Here is a 24876-nt window from a genome sequence, read left to right as displayed (position 1 = left end):
CGCAACCACACTCACACACCCCTTTCGCAACTCCTATCTTATGCCTTTGTTATTTTTATTGCCCAACAATTCGAACCCCCGAAATGCACCAATAAACATCCACACCATCCGTGTGTAAAATAAAAACATCTCATCCTCATCATAACACATCGCAGGCAAACCTCTCAATACTGCACAAAATAAGTCCTATGTCAATGGGTTTCGTTTAGGACTTTGGTACCCCCGCCCCGAGGCCACCCTCCAATATGCATGCTCCAAGCTCGCCCAATGATAGTGCATATGCCAAAAATAGCTTGCCCATGAATGCAATACCAGCCAGTCTCCTGGCAATGATCACCTCAGTCTGACTCTTCTCAATTAACATCAACTTAAACTGAGCAACATCCTCCATTCAACACCCCCACCCTCCATTGAGCCCCACTCTCCAAAATTCCTGCCATGCTTGAGAGTACGCTTGTCTTGTCGACCCACCAAGGAATCTAGGACCAGTTGTAGCATCCTCTGTCTCCGGCTGTCCACAGCTTCAGTGGCATCCTGTTGCGGACCTTCTCTGCGGCCACAGAACCTCTCCTCTTGTGAAGGAGACATAGCATCCATGATGTCATTGTCCACACCCACTATGTGTCGTGCCCTAAATGCAATATTGTGTTTCAGGCATTGTCACACAAAAATCCTCATTAACTTCAATACCTGCGGATCTCTGGCAGATTGTCTATTGATTATTTGTACAACCCCCATGTTGTCAGTATGAAACAGCACCCTTATGTGCTAGTTGATGTCTCTACAATGTCATCGCCACTACCAAAGGCAAGAATTGCAAAAGACAATACTCCTTCTCCCACGCTTCCATGCCTTGGGCCACTCTTCTGCACACCATGGACCCTGTCAATAGAGTCCAAAACGTGTCCCCCGAGCCGCAAGTGAATACACTTGCGTGTCCCATGTGAGCTCCGTTAAAAACAATAGTTGTTTTCCGTTCAAAGATTCCAAAAAGACCCTCCCCCACATTCGTAAATCCTCCATAGTTCCTGCTGACAGTTGAAAATGGTGATGCAGCAAAGCCTTGCCCGTCAATGCCAATTCCAGCCTCCTACAAAATGTCCTCCCAGCTCTGACCAACTGACACGCAAAATTGAGATGCCCTAATAGTACTTGAACTTCTTTTACCATCACCTTGTCTTCGATCATCATGAAGTCCAGTATCAACTACATTGCCATTTTTTTCTCCATCGGTAAACAAGCTTCCATAGCCTCTGAATCAATCTCATCGCCCAGGAAGGACAGCACAGTGCTGGGTCCTACTGTCTTCTCTAGTGCTAAAGGGATCCCCAGATCCCCCATGATATCTTGGAAATTAGCCAGCATGTCTTTGCATTTGTGCATCCCTATCTTCCCACAAAGAAAAAGTTATCCAGATAGTGTGTCACCTATGTCTGTCCCATTGCCCATGAAAAGGCCCACTGTAAGAATTTGCTAAAACATTCAAACAAGGCGCAAGATATACAGCATTGCATTGAAAGAGCCTTATCCACATACTACTGACATTGTATACCGAGCAACTGAAAATCCTCAGGGTGCACTGGCAAGAGTAAAAAAGCAGACTCAATGTCTTTTTGCCAACCAAAGGGGCCCCTTCCCACACTCTCCATCATGGTCAATGCCACGTCAACCAAAGAATGGTTGACAGACGATAACTCCTCCGCAATATAATCATTGATCGATTGACCTTCGGGCCAAGAGGTGTTGAAGCAAGTGGAATTTCCCTTTCTCTTTTTTTAGGTACCAGCCCTTTGGGGGAGACTATCAAATCTGCTATGGGCCAATCATCAAATGGGCCTGCCATATGCCCTTCCCTGACCTCTTTCATTAGTTTTTCCCGTACAACCTCCTTCAAGGGTTCGACCGACTTCAAATTATTCGCCGACCATCTTGTTCTGGGCCCCTCATACTCCAAGTGAAAACCCCAAGTGAACCCTTCTTCTAAAATCCTACTGTCCTCAGTGTTGTCATCGTGAGCTAGGTAGGCCCTCAATCTGTTCAATTTAATGGGCATAAGCTCTTTTTCCAGCAGTCGTCTGTTCCCAACAATTTCCCCGGAAGCCCAAGGGTTGATGAGCCTGCTGATGGATGGCTGAATTCTGTGCTGATGCCCAGCTTTGCACCGCCATGGATAGGTGTCCCCCAGCACCATAGCAGTGCACCAAGGCATGTCTACCTGAGCATTTTTGCCAAAGCGTGCAGTATTCCCTCATGCAAAGACCTTTGTTAAAGTCCCAACAGGCCCCCCCTTGTCCAGCCTGACCGTATGCTTTGTTACCCACCCCTCCCCGAGTGGGCCACCCCTGAAAGGGCCGATATACAATGAGCTACCCACTGGCCATGAAAATGGTCTTCCCAAACTTGGGTGGACCTAATGTGTGGTGCCACAAGTCAGAGTAAACCTCCCCCCATTGTATGTCAGGATCTACCGCCATTCGCGCGCGAAACTCGTCATCATATTGTGACCAGGCATATCCCCGATAATTAATCTGGGCTTTCCTAATAGTGTTCATATATTTAAAAATTGCTACACATCTCTCTGGGTGTTTTTACAATACACGCTTGATTAAATCAGAAAGGCCACAGTCCAATTCTCGATTGTCAGGGTACCCTTTAGACGTTTGTCTGATTCATATTCTTCCTTATTTCATCCTTCTTTTGCCCTCAATTCCCTGTGGAGAAGTTTCAACATCTCCATGTATTCCCCGTTCCAAATGTTTTCTTTTGCTGTCTGTATGAGATGTGCCACTAATGGCTTTGATACCCCCATATACGGCAGCTTTTTAACCTTGAGCTCTTTGCTTTATTTAAGCGCTACCAGTTAACTCTTTTGTTCCTGCCCTCCATCGGTCTCAGCCATCTTCCCATCCAATTTATTTTGTGACGTTTCCTTCGCCTCTTTGTCCTTTGCCCCTGTCTCTCTAATCCTCAGTCCTCCATCTGTTTTGTCTTCCTGCCCTTTGTCCTCTTTCTCTGTCTCCTGATTTCCCTGTGCCTCCTCCATGCCTACCCCTGTGTCTGTCACATACTTCCCAATATGCAATCTCAATTTTCTTTCGTGCCACTCTGTCATATCCACCCCAACAGAAACCATGACCACCCTTTTGTGAGCCTCCGCACCGGCCTTACCTGGCATTGGAACTTGTGCCTGTACTGGAGCCCTCTAGCGTTCTGTATGTGCTCCAGTGTGGATACCTCTGTCACCTTCCAATCCTGCAACATAGGAACTGAAGAGTCCCTGTTGCCATCGCAGTCCGGTATCTGAAAAACAAGGGTCAGATCTGGTGTACTGACTGTCAAGTTGCACCCTACGGAGCGTGCCTCTTCCTTTAGTCTCTCACTGTGTATGACCATACCCATCGCATTGACCCCCCCCCCCAACTATTGCCCTGCACCACCTTCTTCCTGGCGTAAACTTTCAACGATTTTGCCCCAGTCCACTGTCTACCTCTGTTCTCACATCAAAGTCACTTCCACTACACTGGTTCCGCCTATCATCTTCCTCCTCCTCCTCATCACTCCACTCCACTCCACTCCAAGTCCCGTAGGTATCCCTTCACCCCACTACCAGAATGCCTAGTCTAGGGCATTTGTAATATGTTTGTGGCCAGGTGCTCCTTCGCTCCCTTAGGAACTCTATCTAAGCATCCTTCCCTCCACAAAATGTTCTCCTCTCCCTGCTCTGCTATACCCTCCTTATCACCTTGAAGGTCCTCATCCCATGTTCCTGTATCCTCCCTTTCCCCTACTATGGCATCCCCCTACATGCTCACTGCCTATCCCTTCCTGTTTGAAGCCCTCCTCCTACCCCTCATTAAATATCCGCTTTTTCCCCTCTCCTCTGACCACCCTCCTGGATGTCCCTGCCATCACCCTGCCTCTGGGGGCCAAGTCCTTAATGTTACTGGTGGCCCCCCACCCTCCCAATCGTATACGCGCTCTATTTCAGTGAGCAGCATGCTACTGGTGCTGCTCGCTGCCTTTTGGTGCTCTTTTTGGCTGGGAGCCATCCTGGCTGTACTGACATGACATGGCTCTGCCCCTGAAGCCTCCAGTCGCTCACCTGTTCCTCCACTAGGCCCAGAGAGGCCCAGCGCAGAGAACCAGCTCTCCTGGTGGCACCTGCCCCTTCCCCACTTCATTGCCCACATCGCTAAGGCTGTTCTATGCGCAGGCGAGTGGCCTCAAGCACTTACCTCCCTCCCCAGAGCATGAGGTTGGCGTAGCGGTGCACACATGTGCACTGCCGCCGCAACCCCAGCAGATGCCCTCCTCGTGAGGCGGCTCGTGTTACAGTCGCCCCTGACCAACAGATTAAGGTGTCCAGCCTCACGCAACAACTCCATGGCCTGTGCCACCCGATCATCACCTATCGAGGCCATTGTGGTGAATAACACTATTCCTTTCACCACTATCACTAACTGAGCTAAATTATGCCTTATAAGGCAAGGTTAAGCATTGCAATGCCAATTAAAGTGATCAAAGGAAAAACAGGTCCTACATCTACAGCCAGCCACTGAAACATTTATCTTAAAATGGTGGCTGGCACCTTAGAATGGCCACTTATATACTATCCAGCCCAACTATAGCCTAAATCTAGGCCAAAAGCCCAATGTGCAGCCCTGGACTGCTCCATTCCCCAAACTAACCCGAGGGAGACCTCCCAGTGGTCGGTTGTCCCCCAAATCCCCCTTTCGAGTTCTCTGGCAGGAACTGCAAGTCCATAACTATCTAAGACCGTGTGAATCCCATTGTTCATCATTTATTTCTACAACAACTGAGGTGGACAACAGGGCTAATTTTAGTCAGTGTGGAAATAGCACCCACTAAACTTGGTGTCCGGTTTGGGGGCACTGGTCATACTGCCCTAAAGCTAGACTTGCAAATATGTACTCCATAATTCAACCACCACTGTTTCATCAAGATATTCATTGGTAGGGAACTATCCAGGCTCCACATCTACTATTCTTGATGCTATAATGTAAGTCGATATTGTGGAGTCAATATATGTGCGGGTCGATATTTAAAACTCAGGACCAGAAATATAAGGAAGTGGCACATCGGTCCCGATGCGCCACTTTTCTTGCGTGCCCCTACCGCCACCTAACGACACAATGGTTGCACTGTATTTACAATAAAACGCACCATGGTGCATGTTAGGACAATACCTTCAACATTTTTTATGTCACTGTGGCGCTTTGCTCCACTAGTGTCAAAAATGTTGACGGTAGTGGAGCAAAGTGCAAGGAGGCCCATTGATTACAATGGGTGCATCCTTTTAATGCCTGCTTTGAGCAGGCGCTGAAAATGACTCGAAAAATGGCACAATGAAATCTTGTAGATTTCATTGTGCCATTTGTGCAGGTGCCCTACCGCTGGAATGCCCCTCCTTGCATACATTATGCCTGGTGCAGGCATAATGTGGCACAAGGGGTCGCAAAGTGGAGCAATGCACGCATTGCGCCACTTTGTAAATATAGTGCTGTGATTTTTGACTCGTTGAGGCACATTAGCGTAAAAAATAAATTACGCTAATGTGGCACAAGGAGGAGCTAGGGCCTTGTATATCTGGCCCTCAGTGTTATGATACCACGCCTTTTAGACTAGAATGATAACTCTTTATGTAGTAACTTGGCCCAATAATCAAATATTAAACTATGATCACCATCCCCCCTTTTCTTTTTTCATATATAATGTTTCATAAATCATTTCTTCATGTCTGAAAGAAGGAATTCATTAGCCCATATTATCAATGAAGATGACCATACACGTGGTCATTTCTCTTTTTATCATTACTGAAATTGGCTGTCATTTTCAGCAGATCTGTATTTTCCACACTAGGGCTTTTATTTTTAGAAGCTTGAATAGCAGTCATCTCTGACCACAAGCCGGGAAGTGGCATAATCTGCAACATTCATGCGTGCATGGAAGAAAAACACACACATGCTCTGCTTGCGTTTCACGGGCTTATTTTCTCTACTCCAGATAGAACAGTATAGGGTGTTAATGCACCTACAGTGGGATGCGGTAAGTCTAACCAAAGATCACATGACAGAAGCGTCCAGCGGTCGCTGCCTTGCATTCACCTTCGAATAGTATATATATATATATATATATCAACAAGTTGGGGAACAATAAGGCTTTTCAGCAACACAGATTGCTGTCTATACTGTACATTTTACAAATGCTCATTATTATAATCTTTCCGGATCACAGGAAAACATTCGCCTGTCTTCTTTTCTAAGTCACCATCGCCCGATTGCCGCATAAAAGACATTTTCTCAGGTGACCACAAAGAAGGCATCAATGCAAAATCTCAACTACAGGGTCTTTGAATGCTCACAATACGCTACAAAACACACTCTACATCCACAGCAATCCCACCCTTGCAGAGTTCATGCACCCCAGTGCCCTTGAAATGACACCACTTTTTCACCCAGCACTCGCTGCGCACTTGAATAGGCCTTCTCCACTTACAGGATCTACACACTTCCAGCACCGCTGCATGTTCACCCCCAATGCACTCACTGTCCCCCTAAATTTAGGACATTCATTCCTCCCCACTTACTCTCACGATCTCGTGATCAGGGCACCTCTGCACTCCAAGCACCAGTCCCTAGGTCTGCAAGTGACCCTTTCCTCGGAGCAGGCCCAGAAAGAAGATGGCGGACACGAGCTGCACTGAAGTGCTTTTCGCTGCTGGGCTGAAGAAATCTTTCAACTACGGAGTGCACCTGCAATCTGAGCCTGTAGTCCTGAAAGTCTGGTCCCAGCTCCTACTGGGTAAAACGGTATAATGCATGAGAGACATCCTTTCCTTGCTTTAAGTTAGGCTGGGTGTTAAATGATAGTAGACTCGATTTCTATGACACCAGTTCACGTCCAACCTTGTGATGATGCTCTGTTTTACAGTTATTTTCACAGAGTATTGCAACCTTTACTGTGCCCTTCTCTGCAGAAGACCAAGGTACCTCTCACCTTGTGATCCAGATTACACACACCATGCCCAATGGCAGTAATTGATGCTACAAATCTCAGGTGGCGGAGATGGGGGAAACAAATAAAATAATAAAATAAAATAAAAATGTACCTGGCCGCCGCTGTTGCCAGCTGCCTCTCTCCTCTCCTGATGGTGTTGGTGTCCCAGCAGTCCCTGGGACACCAGCACAAGCTCCCCAAGCAATCCGGGCGCTGCACTCTTGCTATACCTAGCATGACTGCAGCGTCAAAATTGGTCTGAGCAGCTTCGTCTGCTGCTCAGACAGTGCACAGGTGTCTGTGCTGTTTCTCCACAACTGTTTCTCCACACAGCCAGGCTGGAGAAACCTAAGTGAGCATGGCGGTTTGGTCGGCCTAAGACGGCCGGCCAAACTGACATGCACACTGATGTGCACTCACTCCACTCCTCCTCCCCCTTCCCATAGCCCAGTCACGCCCCTCCCTGCGCATGCTGGCTCAGAGCCAGCAGCTGAAAAATAAAAGGATAATTAAATATTGTTTTACTTTTCAGCTGCTGGCTCTGAGCCAGTGGGGGGACACTCCTACATTGAGGAGGAACGGCCCCTGCCCTATGGTCATAGGATGTATCGCTCTCCTAGTACTTCAGTATCATTACACCAAATACATTCACATACACATGCTCCCAATCAAGCACACACACACATACACACACACACAGACTCTCAAACACGCCAAACACATCACCTATGCATGCACACATATCCCTACACTATGCACAGACATAATTCAACATAAGAAAAAGTTTGTTGGGTGGTGGGCACTAACAAAGATTGTCCCACCAGGCACCACCAACTTTATAGCCGGCCCTGGATATATGTGCAGGTTGATATTTAAGTAGTCGATATTTTGATATACAGCTGTCCTTTAAAACACCCTCATTTATTGGTCAACAGAATGACTTACAAATTCAGATATAATTTGAAAAACTGTCATGAGAAGATTCTTACTCTGACTTGCGGACACTTGTTGACCACAGGCAGTTGCACTGAGTCAATAAAGCCATGATATTAGATAAAACAAGCGGGTGGTTGGCACTTAGGGTAAATAGTGGCCTATAATGCCAGCATGATACTAGAACATAAAACAATTAGCCTAGCCCTAGACGGTCGGAGATGGAGCGGGGAAATTAAGGCCATACCAGGACAGTCAGTCATGAAATGGATACATCGTGCACCCATTAAGGTCTCATTGTGAGAGGGTCGATAAATTCTGAGTTATTTCCCTGCTGATGGCTTACCGTTACCGGGTCCTGATAATTTTTCGGGATGAAGAAACAGCAGGGATTCTGAGTTTTTGCTGAAAAATTTATGTCTTTCATGAGTGTTTGGCACTAAGCTGAAATTTCCTTGTGAAAAACCTAAACTTGTAATTCCGATTTAGTGGGCTACTTGTGATGAGGCCTGAGTCCCTGCAATAGAATGTAGTGCAATAGAGAACGAGGGTTGGGCAATGTATCTATAGCTCCCAGTTGTCCAGCTTGTGTGGAATGAGAACTATAGGGGACTACTGTTCTAAAGATAAAAAACAGCAAGGCTCAAGTAGGCAAGATGGAAGAAAGAGTCAAAGAGTATGTTGGGAGCAAATCAATGCAAGTCTAAGATTGGGACTTGGGCCTTGCACAAAGGTGGTTTGTGGTCACAAAGTCTGCTATTCACAAACCCAAAGGTTTGCAACTCCAAAACAATTTTACCAAATGTATCAAAACCTTTTTAATAATCAGAAAAGTACTATTGATTTGTAAAAGGGTTTTGCAATCCATTCCAAATCACAGGTAGAAGGTAACAAGAAAGAACCTCCACCTCCTATTTGGGATTTATAATCAAATGATCACTGGGTTGGGGTGGTAACTGGTTTTCAAAACGGTTTTCCAATGTAACAATACTTTTGGTGGCTTTGGGAGGAGCAGACATAGGGGGTTATTCCAACTTTGGAGGAGGTGGTAATCCGTCCCAAATGTGATGGATTTACCACCAGCCGTATTACGAGTTCCATAGGATATAATGGACTCGTAATACGGCTGGTGGTATATCCGTCACTTTACCGTCACTTTTGGGACGGATTACCACTTCCTCCAAAGTTGGAATAACCCCCATAGTCCAGTGGACCACTTCTGGCTTCTCCTTAAAAGTTTCCAAATGAGAAACATTTGTTTTAAAGCAGCCCTTGTCTATCTAATGGACATAGGCTGCTTTTAATAAAATGATTCCTATTAAGGAATGCAAGTGCAGGGATGGGAGTGTTCCTTTCATGCCCCAATTCCTGAATTCACAGGCAATCACAGAGGGTCACAAATTGGGACCTACCTAATTAAGATCTTTGATAAGTCAAACTTAGTCCCAGAGGGGAAACTGAGTGACAAGATATTTTTTCCTACGAGAAGATTTTCTGTGGAGGAACACCTTCAGAAACATAGTCAGGGAAATCTCCTGCTTTTATGGGCTATTAGGGGTGGGGTCTCATTTCTAGCATGGGGTAGGTCCTGCTGCCAGTCACCAGCCAGCCCCAAACTGGAACCACCACTCCTTGGGGCCAAGAATCTTTGTGAGTTGTGAGGATCCTAATAGGCACCAATTTTTCAATATTTTGTTATGACTGGTTATGGCTGGCGTCCAGACGGATGGATGAGAAGCCTTGCAGGATGTCTACCTCACCGTGTTAGTGTTTCAGAGTACCCTATCTGTGTAGGTGAGGGTTTCTAAACAATGATATTTTAGCCCCACTGTGAGACAAAGTGATTTCTCGCAAGGAAGAGGTGTAGTCAAAGAACCACCATTTGTTCAGGACATCTGTTGGATGAGATACTACTGAGAAGAGGTAACGCTGGAGACTTACAATTAGCCAAGTGTTTGAATGACCTACGTCGAATGCAATAGAGTTAATTAGCCCTCCATGATAGAGGGTCTAGTAGAAGAGCTGGGAAGGACATATTCTCAGTTGTACAAAAGACTGAATTCACACAGAGGACTGATGGGAACCACTGTCACGCTAAGTATGCATAGTGTAGGAGATACCTCACAATTTATTAGCTTAAACCAGACAGGAAAGGAGAAGAGGTGTTCAAAGAAGAGATGACTCTGGTTCGATGCCCAAGGTGCATTTCTTTCTCAAGCAGCAAATCTGGGGTCTCAAGTAGCCACCTTTATGTCAAAGATCAGGGAAAAGAGGAGATGCCATGTAAAAGCAAACCCACACTAGCTAACAAACTGCTAGTTGTAAAGTCTACACAAAGAGGATCACAGAAGACCATGAAGGCTCATCATTTGCCAACAAGTTGTCAGATAAGCTTGGGGAAAACAAGGCAGGGTTTAACAAGACCTTCCAAAGTAAAAATGAGTTGGAAAATATGTACAGTGTGTTAAAACATTAGCAGCTGAGTAAGGGAAGGTTGCAAACCCAGTGCAGAGGTTTAACTTTGCTGAAATAGAATTGAAATATTGTGACTCAGGAATAAGTGTTGACATTGTTCAGTGACTAAGAACGTTATTGTGCAAAGTGAGAATAAATGGGAGTGGCTTTGCCCAGTCTCAGCACAAATGAGGTTAAGTGAAGGCAGCAGAAGAAACAGACTATACTAAAACAATATAAACAAAAGGGCCTCAGGTTGAACATTTTGAAGAAATGCTCACTTGCCTAAGATAAATACCCTGGTATCCAGTTGCTCTAACACTTTTGTTTTGCATACACGTATTAAAAATTCAGTCTCCTGCTCCTAAGAGGAGTGTGAAAATTGAGACTCTCTTTTCTCAGACAGAGCACTGAACTCTATTCAAGCCGTGGAGAAACAAGCATTGGCAAAGCCATACATGTGGTTTTAATGTACCTTCAAACGTAAACACAAACATTCAGAAATACTGGTTGAATGCACAAATGCTGTTAATCACATTAACACCTGTTCTACTGGCTTTCCAATGCTGCAAAAAGATTGCTTTCTGTGTAGAATGTTTATAGGAGAAAAATACCTAAATGTGACAAACTGCATAGTTGAGTTTATTTTTAAGATTTGTATTAACCCCTTGTGCATTCTTTTGGAAGGCAGAATGATACACCCCCACCTGATAGGATGGGGTCAGAGTAATACTCTTTTTGGTGAAGCCACGCCAAAGCCCACTCTATGCATATTTTAAAGAATTGCTAAAAATATGTCAACCAGATAGCTGCCCTTTCACCCAGACCTAAAAAAGAAAGTTTACCTTATTTAGATAGATCATTATTACAGACCATTTACAATAGCTATGCACTAATATTTGGTATATTTTACCATTCATGGACTTACTTCTTTGGTGGCCATTTTGAACATGTGAGAAGCTGTGAAAATCAATGAAATGTGTGAAAAGTGTTTTTTAGCGCAGTTAAAGTTATTTTGTTTGCAATAAGAGAAAAGTACTGCATTTCATGGCCATTATGAGCAGAGCGCAAGCAAAAAGCTGGTGATAAGTTTACACCAATAATTGCAGATAGAGAGACAGAAATAATAGCTGTACATTTAGCTCTAAATTCGTGGTAATGTTGTGAAACCTGGTAGTGGTTATGGTAATGCTGAACTGTGGCATAAAAGCAAACCATTCAACATTCTGTAAATGACTCCATTAGTGTGATGGTGTTCATTTCTACAAAATGGCAATGCAGTACATTTTCACTGTACATAAACATCGGAACCTAGTCCTGAAAGTGCTTCCATTGATGCCCTAAAAACGTTCTTATTACTCTGTAAGCGAGAAAGCTTTTCTGTGTTGTTGCATGCCACTAAGGGCCTTATAACAATGATCCTGATAACACCTCGTAACTGCTCCTCAATGTTCCCAATGCCGGGGGCGTTGATAACTGTGGGAAAAAGGTGGGTCCCTGTGGGTCAACTTAGAAATGAGGAATTACAGGGGCAATCAGTAATTTAATTCCCAATTCTTCCCAGTATTTCACCCTTAAGCTCCCCATGCTTTCAGCAAGCAGAGCCTGTAAGTGAGAATTTAGGGGTACTAAGGAGTTTATCGGGTTCAGGAAAGAGTAGCATTAAGGGGTGGTAAGGGGCTTTTGTGGTTCATAGAAGTGTAGTGTTAAGGGGTAGTAAGACGTTTTTAAGATGCAGGAAAGGGTAGCAGTAAAGGGTTCTTAGGGTTTTTAGGCTTCAAGGAATGATAGTGTTATTGGATACTTAGGACTTTTGGGGTTCATGGATGGATGGTATTAATGTCTAGTTAGGGCTGTGTAGGTTAAAGAGGAATGTGATGTGCAGGGCAGCATTAAAAGGGAGCACAATGTTCTTAAGGTTTATAGAATGGTAGTAAAGGCTTTAAAGGTTCGCGGAAGGTTACATTAAGGGGTAGTAAGGGTTTTTAAGGATTTAGGGATGGGTAGTGTTAAGGGGTGATATGACTGTGAGAGAAACAGAGAATGAGAGTGAAGACTTACCTGTCAACGCTCTTGGTCTTTCTCTTCCTCTTTCTCTCCAAGGACACCTGAAAAAGAAAACTGAGAGATTACAAAACAAGTAGGTATAAAGAAACATGAAAAGGTAGACACAAAACAAAGATTTCCTTTTTTTCACAGGACTAATTGCTGACACAGGTAAAATAGAGAAGTTCTTCTGGAAGGTGGAAGCAGAGCAAACTCATAGAATCGAGAGGAGATAAGGAACCGAAGAAGGAAAAGACCCAGGGTGAATTATCTGCCTGGAGAGAAAAAGGGAGGATGCCTGGAGACTGCAGACACGAGCAAAGGTGAAGATGAAGGGAGGCAGCGCCTCACACCTGTTCCCTGGACCCGAGGAAGGCTGGCTCCCACCACTCTCTTGGAGGAACATGGCTTATCAATGAGGGTAGAGACATACAGGAATGGAGACGGCAGACAAGATTGGGAAGAAGTGTTTAGTGTAAACCACGGACCCTGTGTGTTTGAAACTCAGAATACTTATTTGAGAAAGTTTTGTGGAAGTGTTCCAGCTCTAAAAAAATCAGTTAATTTGCCTTTTCCCTTTGCTTTAATTACATCGCAAAACTCCTCTTTATGGGACTCTGTAATAGAACTAACAAAGAAGAATCTACTATTTCAGATTCAGACTACTTGATTACTTGTGACCTATTTTGATTTCGAAACAAAGTGATTCCTGTTTCTTTCAGACACAGCTAATGGTAGGAATTACTTTTTAATAAGGCTATCAGGAATAAATGCCATTTGTTTCTTTGAATTCCCGTCTAAGGCTTAATGTGGAAAGGAAGTAGGAAACAAATCTATCTATCTATGTACTCTTGTTTTTTTTTTAAACTAAGTCACAAGTCCTTTTGGGATTAAAACCTGACAGAAGACTACTCTTTCACTGAAACTAAGAGCCCAGTTCTCATGGCCATTTTAATGTTTTCAGTACTAGAATACGCCATTTTAACAAAGGGATTTTTAGGAGTCCTGGAAGGGTAGCATTAAGAGGTAGTAAGGATTATTTAGGGTTCAGGGATGGGCAGGTTTAAAGGGTAATCAGAGTCTTTGTGATTCAGGGATGAGAAGCACTAGGGGTTTTAGAGTTCAGTGAAGGGTAACCTTAATGGTTGCAAAGGATTTTTGGGTACATGGATGGGTACCATTAAGGCATAATAAGCATTGTTAGGGTTCAGGGATAAATACAGTTAAGGTAGTGGGGTTTTGTGAGGTTCAAGGAAGAGTTGGAAGGGGTTCAGGGACGGGTAGCATTAAGGGATAGCAAATACATTTTAGGGTTCAAGGAAGGTAGCATGAAGGGGTAGTAAGGGATTCTTAGAGTGCATGGAAGGGTGCATTAAGTGGTGGCAAAGGATTTGTATGGGTCGGGTAAGAGCAGCATTAAGGGGCAGTAAGGGATTTTCAGGGTTCAGACAAGGGTGGCATCAAGGAGAAATAAGGATTTTTTACAGCTCAGGGATTGGTAGCCTTAAGAGATAGTAAGGATTTGAAGGGGACCAGGGAAGGGCAGCTATATTGGGTAGTAAGGTTTTTTTCAGCATTCAGGGATCTTAGTTGTTAAGGGTTGTAAATATTTTTTAGGGTTCAGAGAGGAATAGTATTAAGGGGCAGTAAGAATTTTAACTTTAATGTAAAAGTAGCATTAATGAGTTGTAAGGGTTGTGTTAAGGGGTAGTTAGGAATTTGTAGGGTTCAGGAAAAAGGAAGCATTCAGAGATAGTAAGGGTTTTTAGGGTTTAGGTTCGCGTTAGGGGGTGATGAGGGATTTTTGGGATTGAAGAAAGGTAGAGTTAAAGGTTGGTTAGGGTTTTCAGGTTTCAAGTATGGGCAGCTTTAAGAAAGAAAAGGGAAAAAGGAAAGGTGGCCTTAAGGAATTTATAGGGCTCGGGTAAGGGTGGCATTAAATGGTCATAAAGGGTTTCTAGGGTTCAGGGTTGGGTAGTGTAAAGGGTTAGTGAGCAGCTTTCGGCGTTCATGTTAGGGTACTTTTGGGAAAATGACCATGTTTTGTATGGTATTCCATCAAATGTTTGCCTTTCCTACCCTAAGTTTTGCTACAACCATTTTTGTTGGCATGATGACTCTGCACACTTTATTTCTGCTAATCAGCAGTAAAATCTTTATGCTCTCCCTCCAAAACATGGGAAAATTGGTACCCACCTCATTGTCACATTTAAATAACTTATAAGTCCGTAGCAAATGGTGTCACATGTACCCAGGGCCTGTAAATAAAATAGTACAATTGGGCTGCAGCACTCATTGTGCCACCTACTAAATTAGCACTGTAGAACATGCCTCAGGCCTGCAGCTGCAGCCTGTAGTGCAATTTAAAACTGCCATCTCGATCTGGCAAAATAAAACTTTACCATGGCCAAGTCTTTCTTTTCTGTAATTATAAGCCACCCCTACGGTAGGCCCAAACAGCTCACAGAACAGGGGTACATGGTATCTAAAAGGTAGGGCACTTATACTTAAAATTTACATTTCCTAGCAATGAGAAACTCAGTCATTTTTCACTGTAGCAAGGCTAGCTCTCCAGCAGCCTAGCACTGGGTTACCTTATTACACTTAATAATTGATGGCTTCAGTTTGGTAGCAGATAGGGAATACTTCTTTCATTCATTTGAATTGTATTTTAATATTCTCTTTAATTGTAAAGTTGGATTTTAAACTACTGTTCTGAAAATGCCACTTTTATAAATTTGGTACTTTTCTTACTAAACCGAATGCGCCTTTCTGCCTGTGTCCAGTGTCACAAAACTGTTATTGGCTCTTATGTGGTGATATGTGTATTCCTTCCGGACAGTGGACAAAATGGTCTTTGGTGTGGGAGATTACATTCCTTTCCTAAGAAGGATGATCTGGCGTGTTCCCTTCCTGAGCTTCAGCGGGCAGCTTGAGGGCTCTTTCCAACCCTTCCTGGCTTCTGAAGATGCTTGCCTTGTCAGTGGCATATGCAGCTCACACCTGGGCCTGAATGCCCTTTGCGTCCCGAGACAATTTGGAGCCAAATCTAGGGAAATGAGAAAACATGACCAGAGTCAGTTTAGGGTTAGAAAAGGGGGTATCCCCCACACACAGGCTGGCACTAGGTATAAAGGTGGCACCCTCATAACATCTCATCAGAACATTCCTGGATGTGTGGAGGACTCAGAAGAAGAACTGCCCTACTGTCTGAAGCCTGAAGGAAGACTGGATCGGCTTGTCTTGAACCTAGGGCCCTAGATGTAACTCCAGGGGTCCGTTGGCTGTGCTCCTTTTTGAGAAAGAGGAGGTCAATTGGCTGACATCCATTTTACACTACATGAACACAGCAAGCTTCCAGAGGCTTTTCCCTGCAACTTCCCTGCTGACCAGCACCAACAGAACCTTCCTGAACCCTACTGCTGGCCTTTGCTGGAGTGAGTCCTAATGCCCAAGAGATGCCTTCACAGGTCCTGGACCCTTGGATAGTGTTAGAGTGTACTCCGCCAAACCCAAAACTGCAATCACTGGACTTCAGGTGAAAAATCAGAGGTTCTCAGCTCTTTTTATATCATTATAAAAAATGATTCAGTTCTCCTTGAGAATGGGAGTGGAGGTCACCGAGGCAAATGCGAGACCTGCATCAAACTGCTTATGGGACCTTCTGGCATAATGACCTCTGATTTCACCAGCAGGCACTCTCTTCGAATTGACAACAACTGCCCTGCGTTTCTTGCCAATCGTCAACCAACTCTTCGTGCCAAAGAAGACTGCACCCCCAACGGTAAGTTCAGACTGAGGCCTGAGCAACAGATCCATCAACCCGCCATTGACGAGCCCCTCTTCGGGTCCAGCTGGCAGCCTAACCACAGGCAACCTCGTCAATGAGTGCTTCTTGTGTTAAAAATGGATTAAGGTAGAAGGTAAACTTTCCACCTGATGAACCTGGCCCCTGTGACTCGTGTGCAGCTAAATTACTGTGACTGCCACTTTGTGCTTCTTGGCACTATTTCATTTAAAACTAAAAATTCATAACCCTGGTTCTATGTACTAGATCGTTGTCATTTTGTCATTTAATTTAATAAAATATGTTCAATTTTTCAAAAATGTGTTTGAGATTTTTCTTGTGTTGTGTTTTCACTTTATTACAGTTTTAGTACTGTATAAATATTTTACATATTGCCTTTAAGTTAAGCCTGACTGCTTTGTGCCAAGCTACCAAAGGGTTAAGCATAGATTTATTTATTGCCATTTGTGGATCACCCTGATGAGAACTGTGGTTATTATTTGAGTGGGGCTCTCACCCTCCCAACTTGATACCTACTATCTTACAGTAGTGTTAAGAGATAGTAATAGTAAGGGGCTTTTAAGGTTTAGATGGGTAAAGTTAAGGGGTAGTGGGGTGTTCCGATTCAGGAAATAGTAGCATTAAATTGTTAGTATGGGGTTTTTAGAATTTGGGGGAGGGATAATGCAAGGGGGAGTAATGGTGTTTTAAGGTTCAGGGCTGGGTAGAACTTAGGGGTAGTAACAGGTTTAAAGAACAGTAATGGGTTTTAGGATTCAGGTAAGGGTAGGTTTAAATTACAGCATATTAAATAAATAAACTTGTTTAATCTAGTATATAGAAATAGTAAACTATAAATATATTAGTAATGAAATTTTACACAAATAAATAATACATTAAAATTATTAACTAAATTATATATTGGGAACTGAGGAGCTTACACAAAGTCTCTCCCACTAATAGATCTTAAAACTAGGAATTAGAAAGAAAAAACTCTATTCTCTCTGGGAGTAACATGTTAAGGTATATCTAAAGTTGATGATGACAAGAGAAGGGAGGAGGTGATTGGGACTGCATAACAGCATATTATTTATGACCACCTGCTTCCAATCTCTGCTGCTTTCAGAGAAGAGCAAACACCATACATATATTAATATCTAAGAGATATATATCATTGAAGTAGCATGTGCTGTTACAAAATAGCTAGACTTGATAAATAGCTCTGGCTCAGATAACTTTTTAATCAAATGATTACAGCTTGGAGTTTAAGTACTTTTTCTGTGGAAGCACACAACCACTTCCCAATCTAAACATGTACTCCTGTCCACAAAAATGGCTAGAACCAAAGCTGCTCTGTAGTACTCCAGAATTTAGCTTGATCAAATAAGGTGTTGTGACAGCTGCTCTGTCAAGCTAGACTTAAAAAGGAGATGGGGGTATTTGACATATCCAGAGTGCGAATGCTCATTTGCACTGATGTGTCAGAAATACTTAAAAACAGTAATCTTTCATATTTTTGTACATGCTTATTTACTAAGGAGTTTTAAAAAGCACTACATGCTGCCTTTAGGTTATTCCAGAGCTCTAACAGGAAAGGAAATCCAGATTCATGTTTGGGAAGTGGAGTTACCCTGTGCTGGTAAATGTGTGCAACCTTCTTCAACTGCAATCCCTTTTCTCTTGAATTTAAGTTAAGGCAGGTTAAAAATGTAAGTTCTCCAAAGTTCAAAAGCATAATACCCTACTACCCTAAGCGGTGACATCAGTGGCTATGAATATTCACACCTTGCTAGTAATGATTGAGAACAGTAACACTTCATAGTTTAATAAGATATTGCATAACATGTAGATCTAGAGAAGTGCATTAAACAGGTACATCCTGCTGTCCCAGGTGACGAGATGAGTCAACCTTGGCCTGGCACCTCTAATGACAGAATACTAATTGTAGATTAAAGATTATAGATGTTGGCTACACATACATTGTGATCACAGAAACCATAAATAATAAGTCAAAACAAAAAAGTAACATAGAAACATGAACATCTAAATTCTCATGAGTAAACACTGTACGCTAATTCAAGTAGACAGTGGAAGCCACAAGGGGACAGATTTACTATGATATAATGCAGCAACCAAGATTGTTACACTGTGTTTGCATTGCGATGAGAAAGCAGCGCAGAACCATATTTACTTATTATGGCCCGCTGCTACTCTCTTCCCCTGTGCTGGTGCACAAACAGTCTGCCTCCCTCTGTGCACAAATGTTTGCACTGTCGCATAAAGGTGTGTGTGTGATGTCTACTGGATTTGTACTCTTTCAGTACAAATTCCTATACTTAGACAAACTATAAACATTTCACAGGGCAGAACACATGCAATGGGTGAAACGTTAAAAGAAAGAAAAAGACTTCCTCAACTTTGCATCTGCCCCAAGGAGGCATTATGTTTTGACCCAAAGCCCAGACAAATAATTTTAGTACAGAGGACTTTGCATCACAAACCATGGGTGGCTGAGCTGGAACACCCTCTTGATGGAAAGTAGTGCAAAGGAGCATAAACAGCTATTTGAAGTTTTTGCACTAGAAATATGCACCCTATGAAGGCTTAACACAGCTTTGTGTCACTTTGCATGACTTTTAAGGTAGCAAATATTTTGAACAATGTGCCTCTATGGTTTAATTGTCAATAAAGTGTATCCTTGCAGAAGTGATGCACATTTCTTTGCCTGAATTGACTTCCTTGCCAATAGCTTCCTTACCAGCATGTGTTTTGTTGGTATGATGGACTTTCCCAAAGATCAAAACACGTAGGTTAATTATAATACACAGTATAATCTAACTAGACCCAATTCTAAAAAACTATCACCAAAACACCCCACGAAACATGCAAATTTCAACTAATGATTGATTGTGTAAAAATGTAAATGAGTTTAAAGATGTAATAATATAACCAATGGGGTGTAGAAAACCAGTAGTAATAATTTTGAAGTGCCATTCCAGAACATTTTTTCCTAGATTTCAGTTAAAAAGTAGTAGCTTTCTTTCAATTTTTCAAAAGAAAACCCTGAATCTACTATTCCAATACCTAATCAGAAGCTTAAAGATAGGTCAAATACTCATGGCATGTTAGTGGTGCTCGGACATAAATGAATCCATTACATTGTTCCTATCTTCAAATTAGCCTAACACTACATGAATGGTATGAAGGGAGGGGTAGGACACCTTAGTCACAATCGGAGCTATGGGAAAAGCAGTAGACGTATGTCTAAATATGATGTATTTTACAGTACCAGACCCACTTCAATAAAGATCCGCAGTCCGATTATGAGGAGATTACTACAGGCTAAAGAGTAAAGAATCTGGAGGGTTTTGCTCAGGCCAGTAAATCACTGTGATTCACAGAGGTGCTGTGATGCCCAACACATCTATGGAGTAAGAGAGAAAACACTAAGGACAGCCAGTCAGCATCAATATATCATGGATCAAAAAATCATGCAAGAAACGGGTACATAAACCAGCCTGGAAAGATATTCAGCCTTTAAACTTGAAGACTCAGGCAATGTGGGAGTAGTGGAGACCCGGAGGCTGGGTTCTGCTCACTTCAAGGCTGTTGCGTACCCTGACTGGTGGAAAATGTGCAGCTTTTGGCAACGCCTTCCTACGCTCGCTATTGCCTCTAGACACACAGGCCCTAATTACCATGTGATATAAATCCACATTGTACAGTAAATACCGTACATATTTTGACGCATCCAATATTTATGGGATGCGTTAAATACCTTTTAACTCATAATTATGACCCGTGCGTAAACAGAAGTTTACGCACAGGTCGGAATTACCTGGCCAAAACAACAAGTGATGGACGGAATGCTGAACATTGTCAAACACTCACCCCCAGTCATAGATCTGGGTTTAATCCATCGTTCTTTTGCTCACCATGCCACCCCAGTTTGGACCCAGCCATATGCAAATCAGTCTTGACCCTGTTCCTCATGGGAACAGTCCAGACCGAACTGCCAAGCCAGGTCCTCACTGGACCGGAAACAAGCATCCTGGGACCGGTTTCGGGGTTTCACCCCTCATCAGCCAGGCTAGCTTGAATCCAGTGGCATGGGAAGCACGGGACCCACGTCTGGGCATACCCTTCCCACTTAGGGCGACAAAGCAAAAACAACAAGTGATGGACGGAATGCTGAACATTGTCAAACACTCACCCCCAGTCATAGATCTGGGTTTAATCCATCGTTCTTTTGCTCACCATGCCACCCCAGTTTGGACCCAGCCATATGCAAATCAGTCTTGACCCTGTTCCTCATGGGAACAGTCCAGACCGAACTGCCAAGCCAGGTCCTCACTGGACCGGAAACAAGCATCCTGGGACCGGCATACCCTTCCCACTTAGGGCGACAAAGCAAAAACAACAAGCGATGGACGGAATGCTGAACATTGTCAAACACTCACCCCCAGTCATAGATCTGGGTTTAATCCATCGTTCTTTTGCTCACCATGCCACCCCAGTTTGGACCCAGCCATATGCAAATCAGTCTTGACCCTGTTCCTCATGGGAACAGTCCAGACCGAACTGCCAAGCCAGGTCCTCACTGGACCGGAAACAAGCATCCTGGGACCGGTTTCGGGGTTTCACCCCTCATCAGCCAGGCTAGCTTGAATCCAGTGGCATGGGAAGCACGGGACCCACGTCTGGGCATACCCTTCCCACTTAGGGCGACAAAGCAAAAACAACAAGTGATGGACGGAATGCTGAACATTGTCAAACACTCACCCCCAGTCATACATCTGGGTTTAATCCATCGTTCTTTTGCTCACCATGCCACCCCAGTTTGGCCGGAAACAAGCATCCTGGGACCGGTTTCGGGGTTTCACCCCTCATCAGCCAGGCTAGCTTGAATCCAGTGGCATGGGAAGCACGGGACCCACGTCTGGGCATACCCTTCCCACTTAGGGCGACAAAGCAAAAACAACAAGTGATGGACGGAATGCTGAACATTGTCAAACACTCACCCCCAGTCATAGATCTGGGTTTAATCCATCGTTCTTTTGCTCACCATGCCACCCCAGTTTGGACCCAGCCATATGCAAATCAGTCTTGACCCTGTTCCTCATGGGAACAGTCCCGACCGAACTGCCAAGCCAGGTCCTCACTGGACCGGAAACAAGCATCCTGGGACCGGTTTCGGGGTTTCACCCCTCATCAGCCAGGCTAGCTTGAATCCAGTGGCATGGGAAGCACGGGACCCACGTCTGGGCATACCCTTCCCACTTAGGACGACAAAGCAAAAACAACAAGTGATGGACGGAATGCTGAACATTGTCAAACACTCACCCCCAGTCATAGATCTGGGTTTAATCCATCGTTCTTTTGCTCACCATGCCACCCCAGTTTGGACCCAGCCATATGCAAATCAGTCTTGACCCTGTTCCTCATGGGAACAGTCCAGACCGAACTGCCAAGCCAGGTCCTCATTGGACCGGAAACAAGCATCCTGGGACCGGTTTCGGGGTTTCACCCCTCATCAGCCAGGCTAGCTTGAATCCAGTGGCATGGGAAGCACGGGACCCACGTCTGGGCATACCCTTCCCACTTAGGGCGACAAAGCAAACACAACAAGTGATGGACGGAATGCTGAACATTGTCAAACACTCACCCCCAGTCATAGATCTGGGTTTAATCCATCGTTCTATGCCCACTCGTAATCAACCTGACACTGGCTAAATGAAACTGGGGCAAAATGGAAGTTACTCTCTCCCTTGCATTACCAGTGTAGGCCTGTACACTGTTCAGCGCTGGTAAGAAATTGGGGGTCAAGGTGTGGCAGAGGAAGGGGGATGGAGTCAGAAGGGGCAGAGCTTGAAAAACAGATTCTGACATTTAACTTATGCATTTATTTAAAATCAACTGCTGCAGAGAAATTTGCAACAAGGACATTTTGTGACGTTTAATCTGTTACAGCTGCTGCAGAAATCTCTGCAGATACAGCAACTTTGAGTGGGTTATCATAGAGGTAAGGTAATGCTAGTGGTTAATGCAGTTCTAGCACAGTCACAGTTCTGAGTTATCAAGTAGCATAGAGGGTTAATTTGCCTGCTGCAAAGCGCATTTAGCATGCAGACCACCGATTTGTATATTGTGTAGCTAGGTAAGTCGGCTGCTGCTCTTCACATTGAGAGCATTTTGTAACGTTCAGTTGCTAAATTACAATCCTTCTCATATTTAGCACAGTGACCTTTTATGTCATCAAGGAGCTGCATGCAAACTGTAAGTCATGAGCTTAGACCTTGTTTATTTTTCACTCAATCTGCCGTTGTTCTAAGATTGCAAAGAAGGGTTTCTGAGAAATAAGAAAGTCTTCTTAGTACAGACAACCACAATCACTGCATTATGTATTATATCTTGACTTTCTGTTTCTCCCGATTATTCACTCTTAACTTATAACATACCTGCCTACAAGTATGGATGATGTGGGGTTCCTAAACCTTATAACCTCATTGTTTTATGTAACAGTTCCTGTACATGGATTTACACACTTATATGATTTATTACTGCTTTGTGGGTGATGTAAAGCTCTCTGACATCCTCCACTGGGATGAGTAGGGCTATAAAAGAATTAAATAAAAATGGTAGGTGCCATTTAAATCATTATTTGTGTAATTACAGATCTACACAGATAAATCTGCAGTGCATGTGTATCCCTTATATAGTGACTTGAACAAAGTCAAAAACCTGCCTTCATACCATAGTTTCTCTAAAGTGCTTGTGAAGTGATAACCTATGTGCTTTTGTTTTTTCCATTGCATTGGCATCTAGGTGTTAGGGTCCAGGTAGCTCCCAGTAAAGGCAATACTTCTACAAAAAAAGGGGCTAATGCCCCTTTAAATCAAGTCTTTGTTTTGGGTGTGGCTAGAAGTGAAAATGAGAAAACCCACTTACTGTCCTCATCTTGCAAATGCAATGGTGACAAGGTGCGGGTGTTGCTGCATTATGTCCCAGACAAATTCAGCATGTTTCCCTGAGTCACTGGATTCCACCTGCTGAAACGGGGATCAGGCAGGATGTTCCTACTTTCCAGCAGTGTCACTGCTCTGCCAGCCTGCCAAACTTGGCAGTGGGAGAACTGCAGACCATCTGTCAATTTCTTCCTTTTCATCCTCCTTCCACTAGGACTAGCGGAGTGGTGCGTCATAACATCCCCTATGGGGCCTCCATCCCGAGCAAAGCATACACTTTGAATGAAAATTCCAGCCTACTCTTGCAATCACAATTACATGCCATTTCGCTGTTATTTCTGCAGGGATTCAACCCTCTGGCTTTCCCACCTATCCTACCACCCAGTCCCATGGTAATCAGTACTCCTTTCTGTGAAATGTCACTTGACTTTTGTTTCTTTCTCATCCTGATGTCATCTCAACTACTCCCTTTATCTGTACTTACCTACATTTCCTTCACAGGAAAGTTGATATAGTGAATCGCATTTTTTAGAGAATGTCTGCTCCTCCTGAGCTGAGGTGATCGTGTGCATGTGCAGGACCTGCATATTGTAGTGGGTGAGGAAGGGATTATCAAAGTTAGGATGCTTTCTTCTCCATATACTGACTAGGAATCAGATTCACGAAGTATTTACAGCCCAAAACCCTAAGCTTACTGCTGCAAATTACTTCTTGTATACTAGGCAATGTGGTAGGCAGCCTTCAGCAAAAGGATACATGCCAGGCCTAAATGGTTTTACTACTGTTATTCTAAGGCATGAACCTATAGGACTATGCAGCATCAAACTCTACGCACAGGGTGGTGGCAGGGTAGATCATGACATTGTTTGAAAGATTTTGAACGCCCACAGTCTCATGAGACTGGGGGCATATAAAACTCCCATCCGACTGTTTCACACCATTGAAAAAGCTGAGTGTAATTCAAACAAAGGGATAGAGTAGCTCTTATTAAAGGGCGCAAAGGGGAATGGTTGTCTGCCATAGTTGGTGGTGGTGGAGAAGAAAATGACTTTTTAAACGACCACTGGAACAGCCAAAAGGTCTCACCTAAGAGGGAGCTATTGGCTTTGTCAATGTCTGTTAGACAGCCGTGTTGTACATCAGTGCAGCTGCTGCATGACATGGCTGAAAGCAAAGAAGAAAAAGTGAAACAACAGGGAGGGAAGGAGGGCATGTGTGTGACAGCACAGGCAACTGATGGTGTGGGTAAAAAGCTCTATGATGAGGCCAGCACTGGCCGAATCATACTGTTATTTTGTTGTTTATTGCCGGGTGGGAGAGAAAACAAGAGGGGGACAGTAAGCAATATGGAGGTGGGGCTAAGGAGGCAACCAGTGTAGGGGTTGTAAGGCAACACGGAGAGAGGGGATAAGTTGGGGGGAAACACAGATGACAGGATGGGTTCAAGGGGCTGGGAGCAAGCCCATGGACAACAAAGGGTGGGAGGGCTGGAGGTGATAACGCGTCCCGCACTAGGTAATTTACTTACTCTGGGACTCGTTTTAGGCCAGTGAACCTTTTGACCCTGATTGGAGACACCTTAGGACGAGATAACTAATCAGCCTGTCAATCGATAGATCAATAACCTCATCAACATTTACAATAGCAAATTAATCAAATTAGTTAATGTCATTA

The sequence above is a fragment of the Pleurodeles waltl genome, chromosome 9 (genome assembly GCF_031143425.1).
Source record: "Pleurodeles waltl isolate 20211129_DDA chromosome 9, aPleWal1.hap1.20221129, whole genome shotgun sequence".
NCBI lineage: Eukaryota > Metazoa > Chordata > Amphibia > Caudata > Salamandridae > Pleurodeles > Pleurodeles waltl.
Note: the sequence above shows the minus strand (reverse complement) of the source record.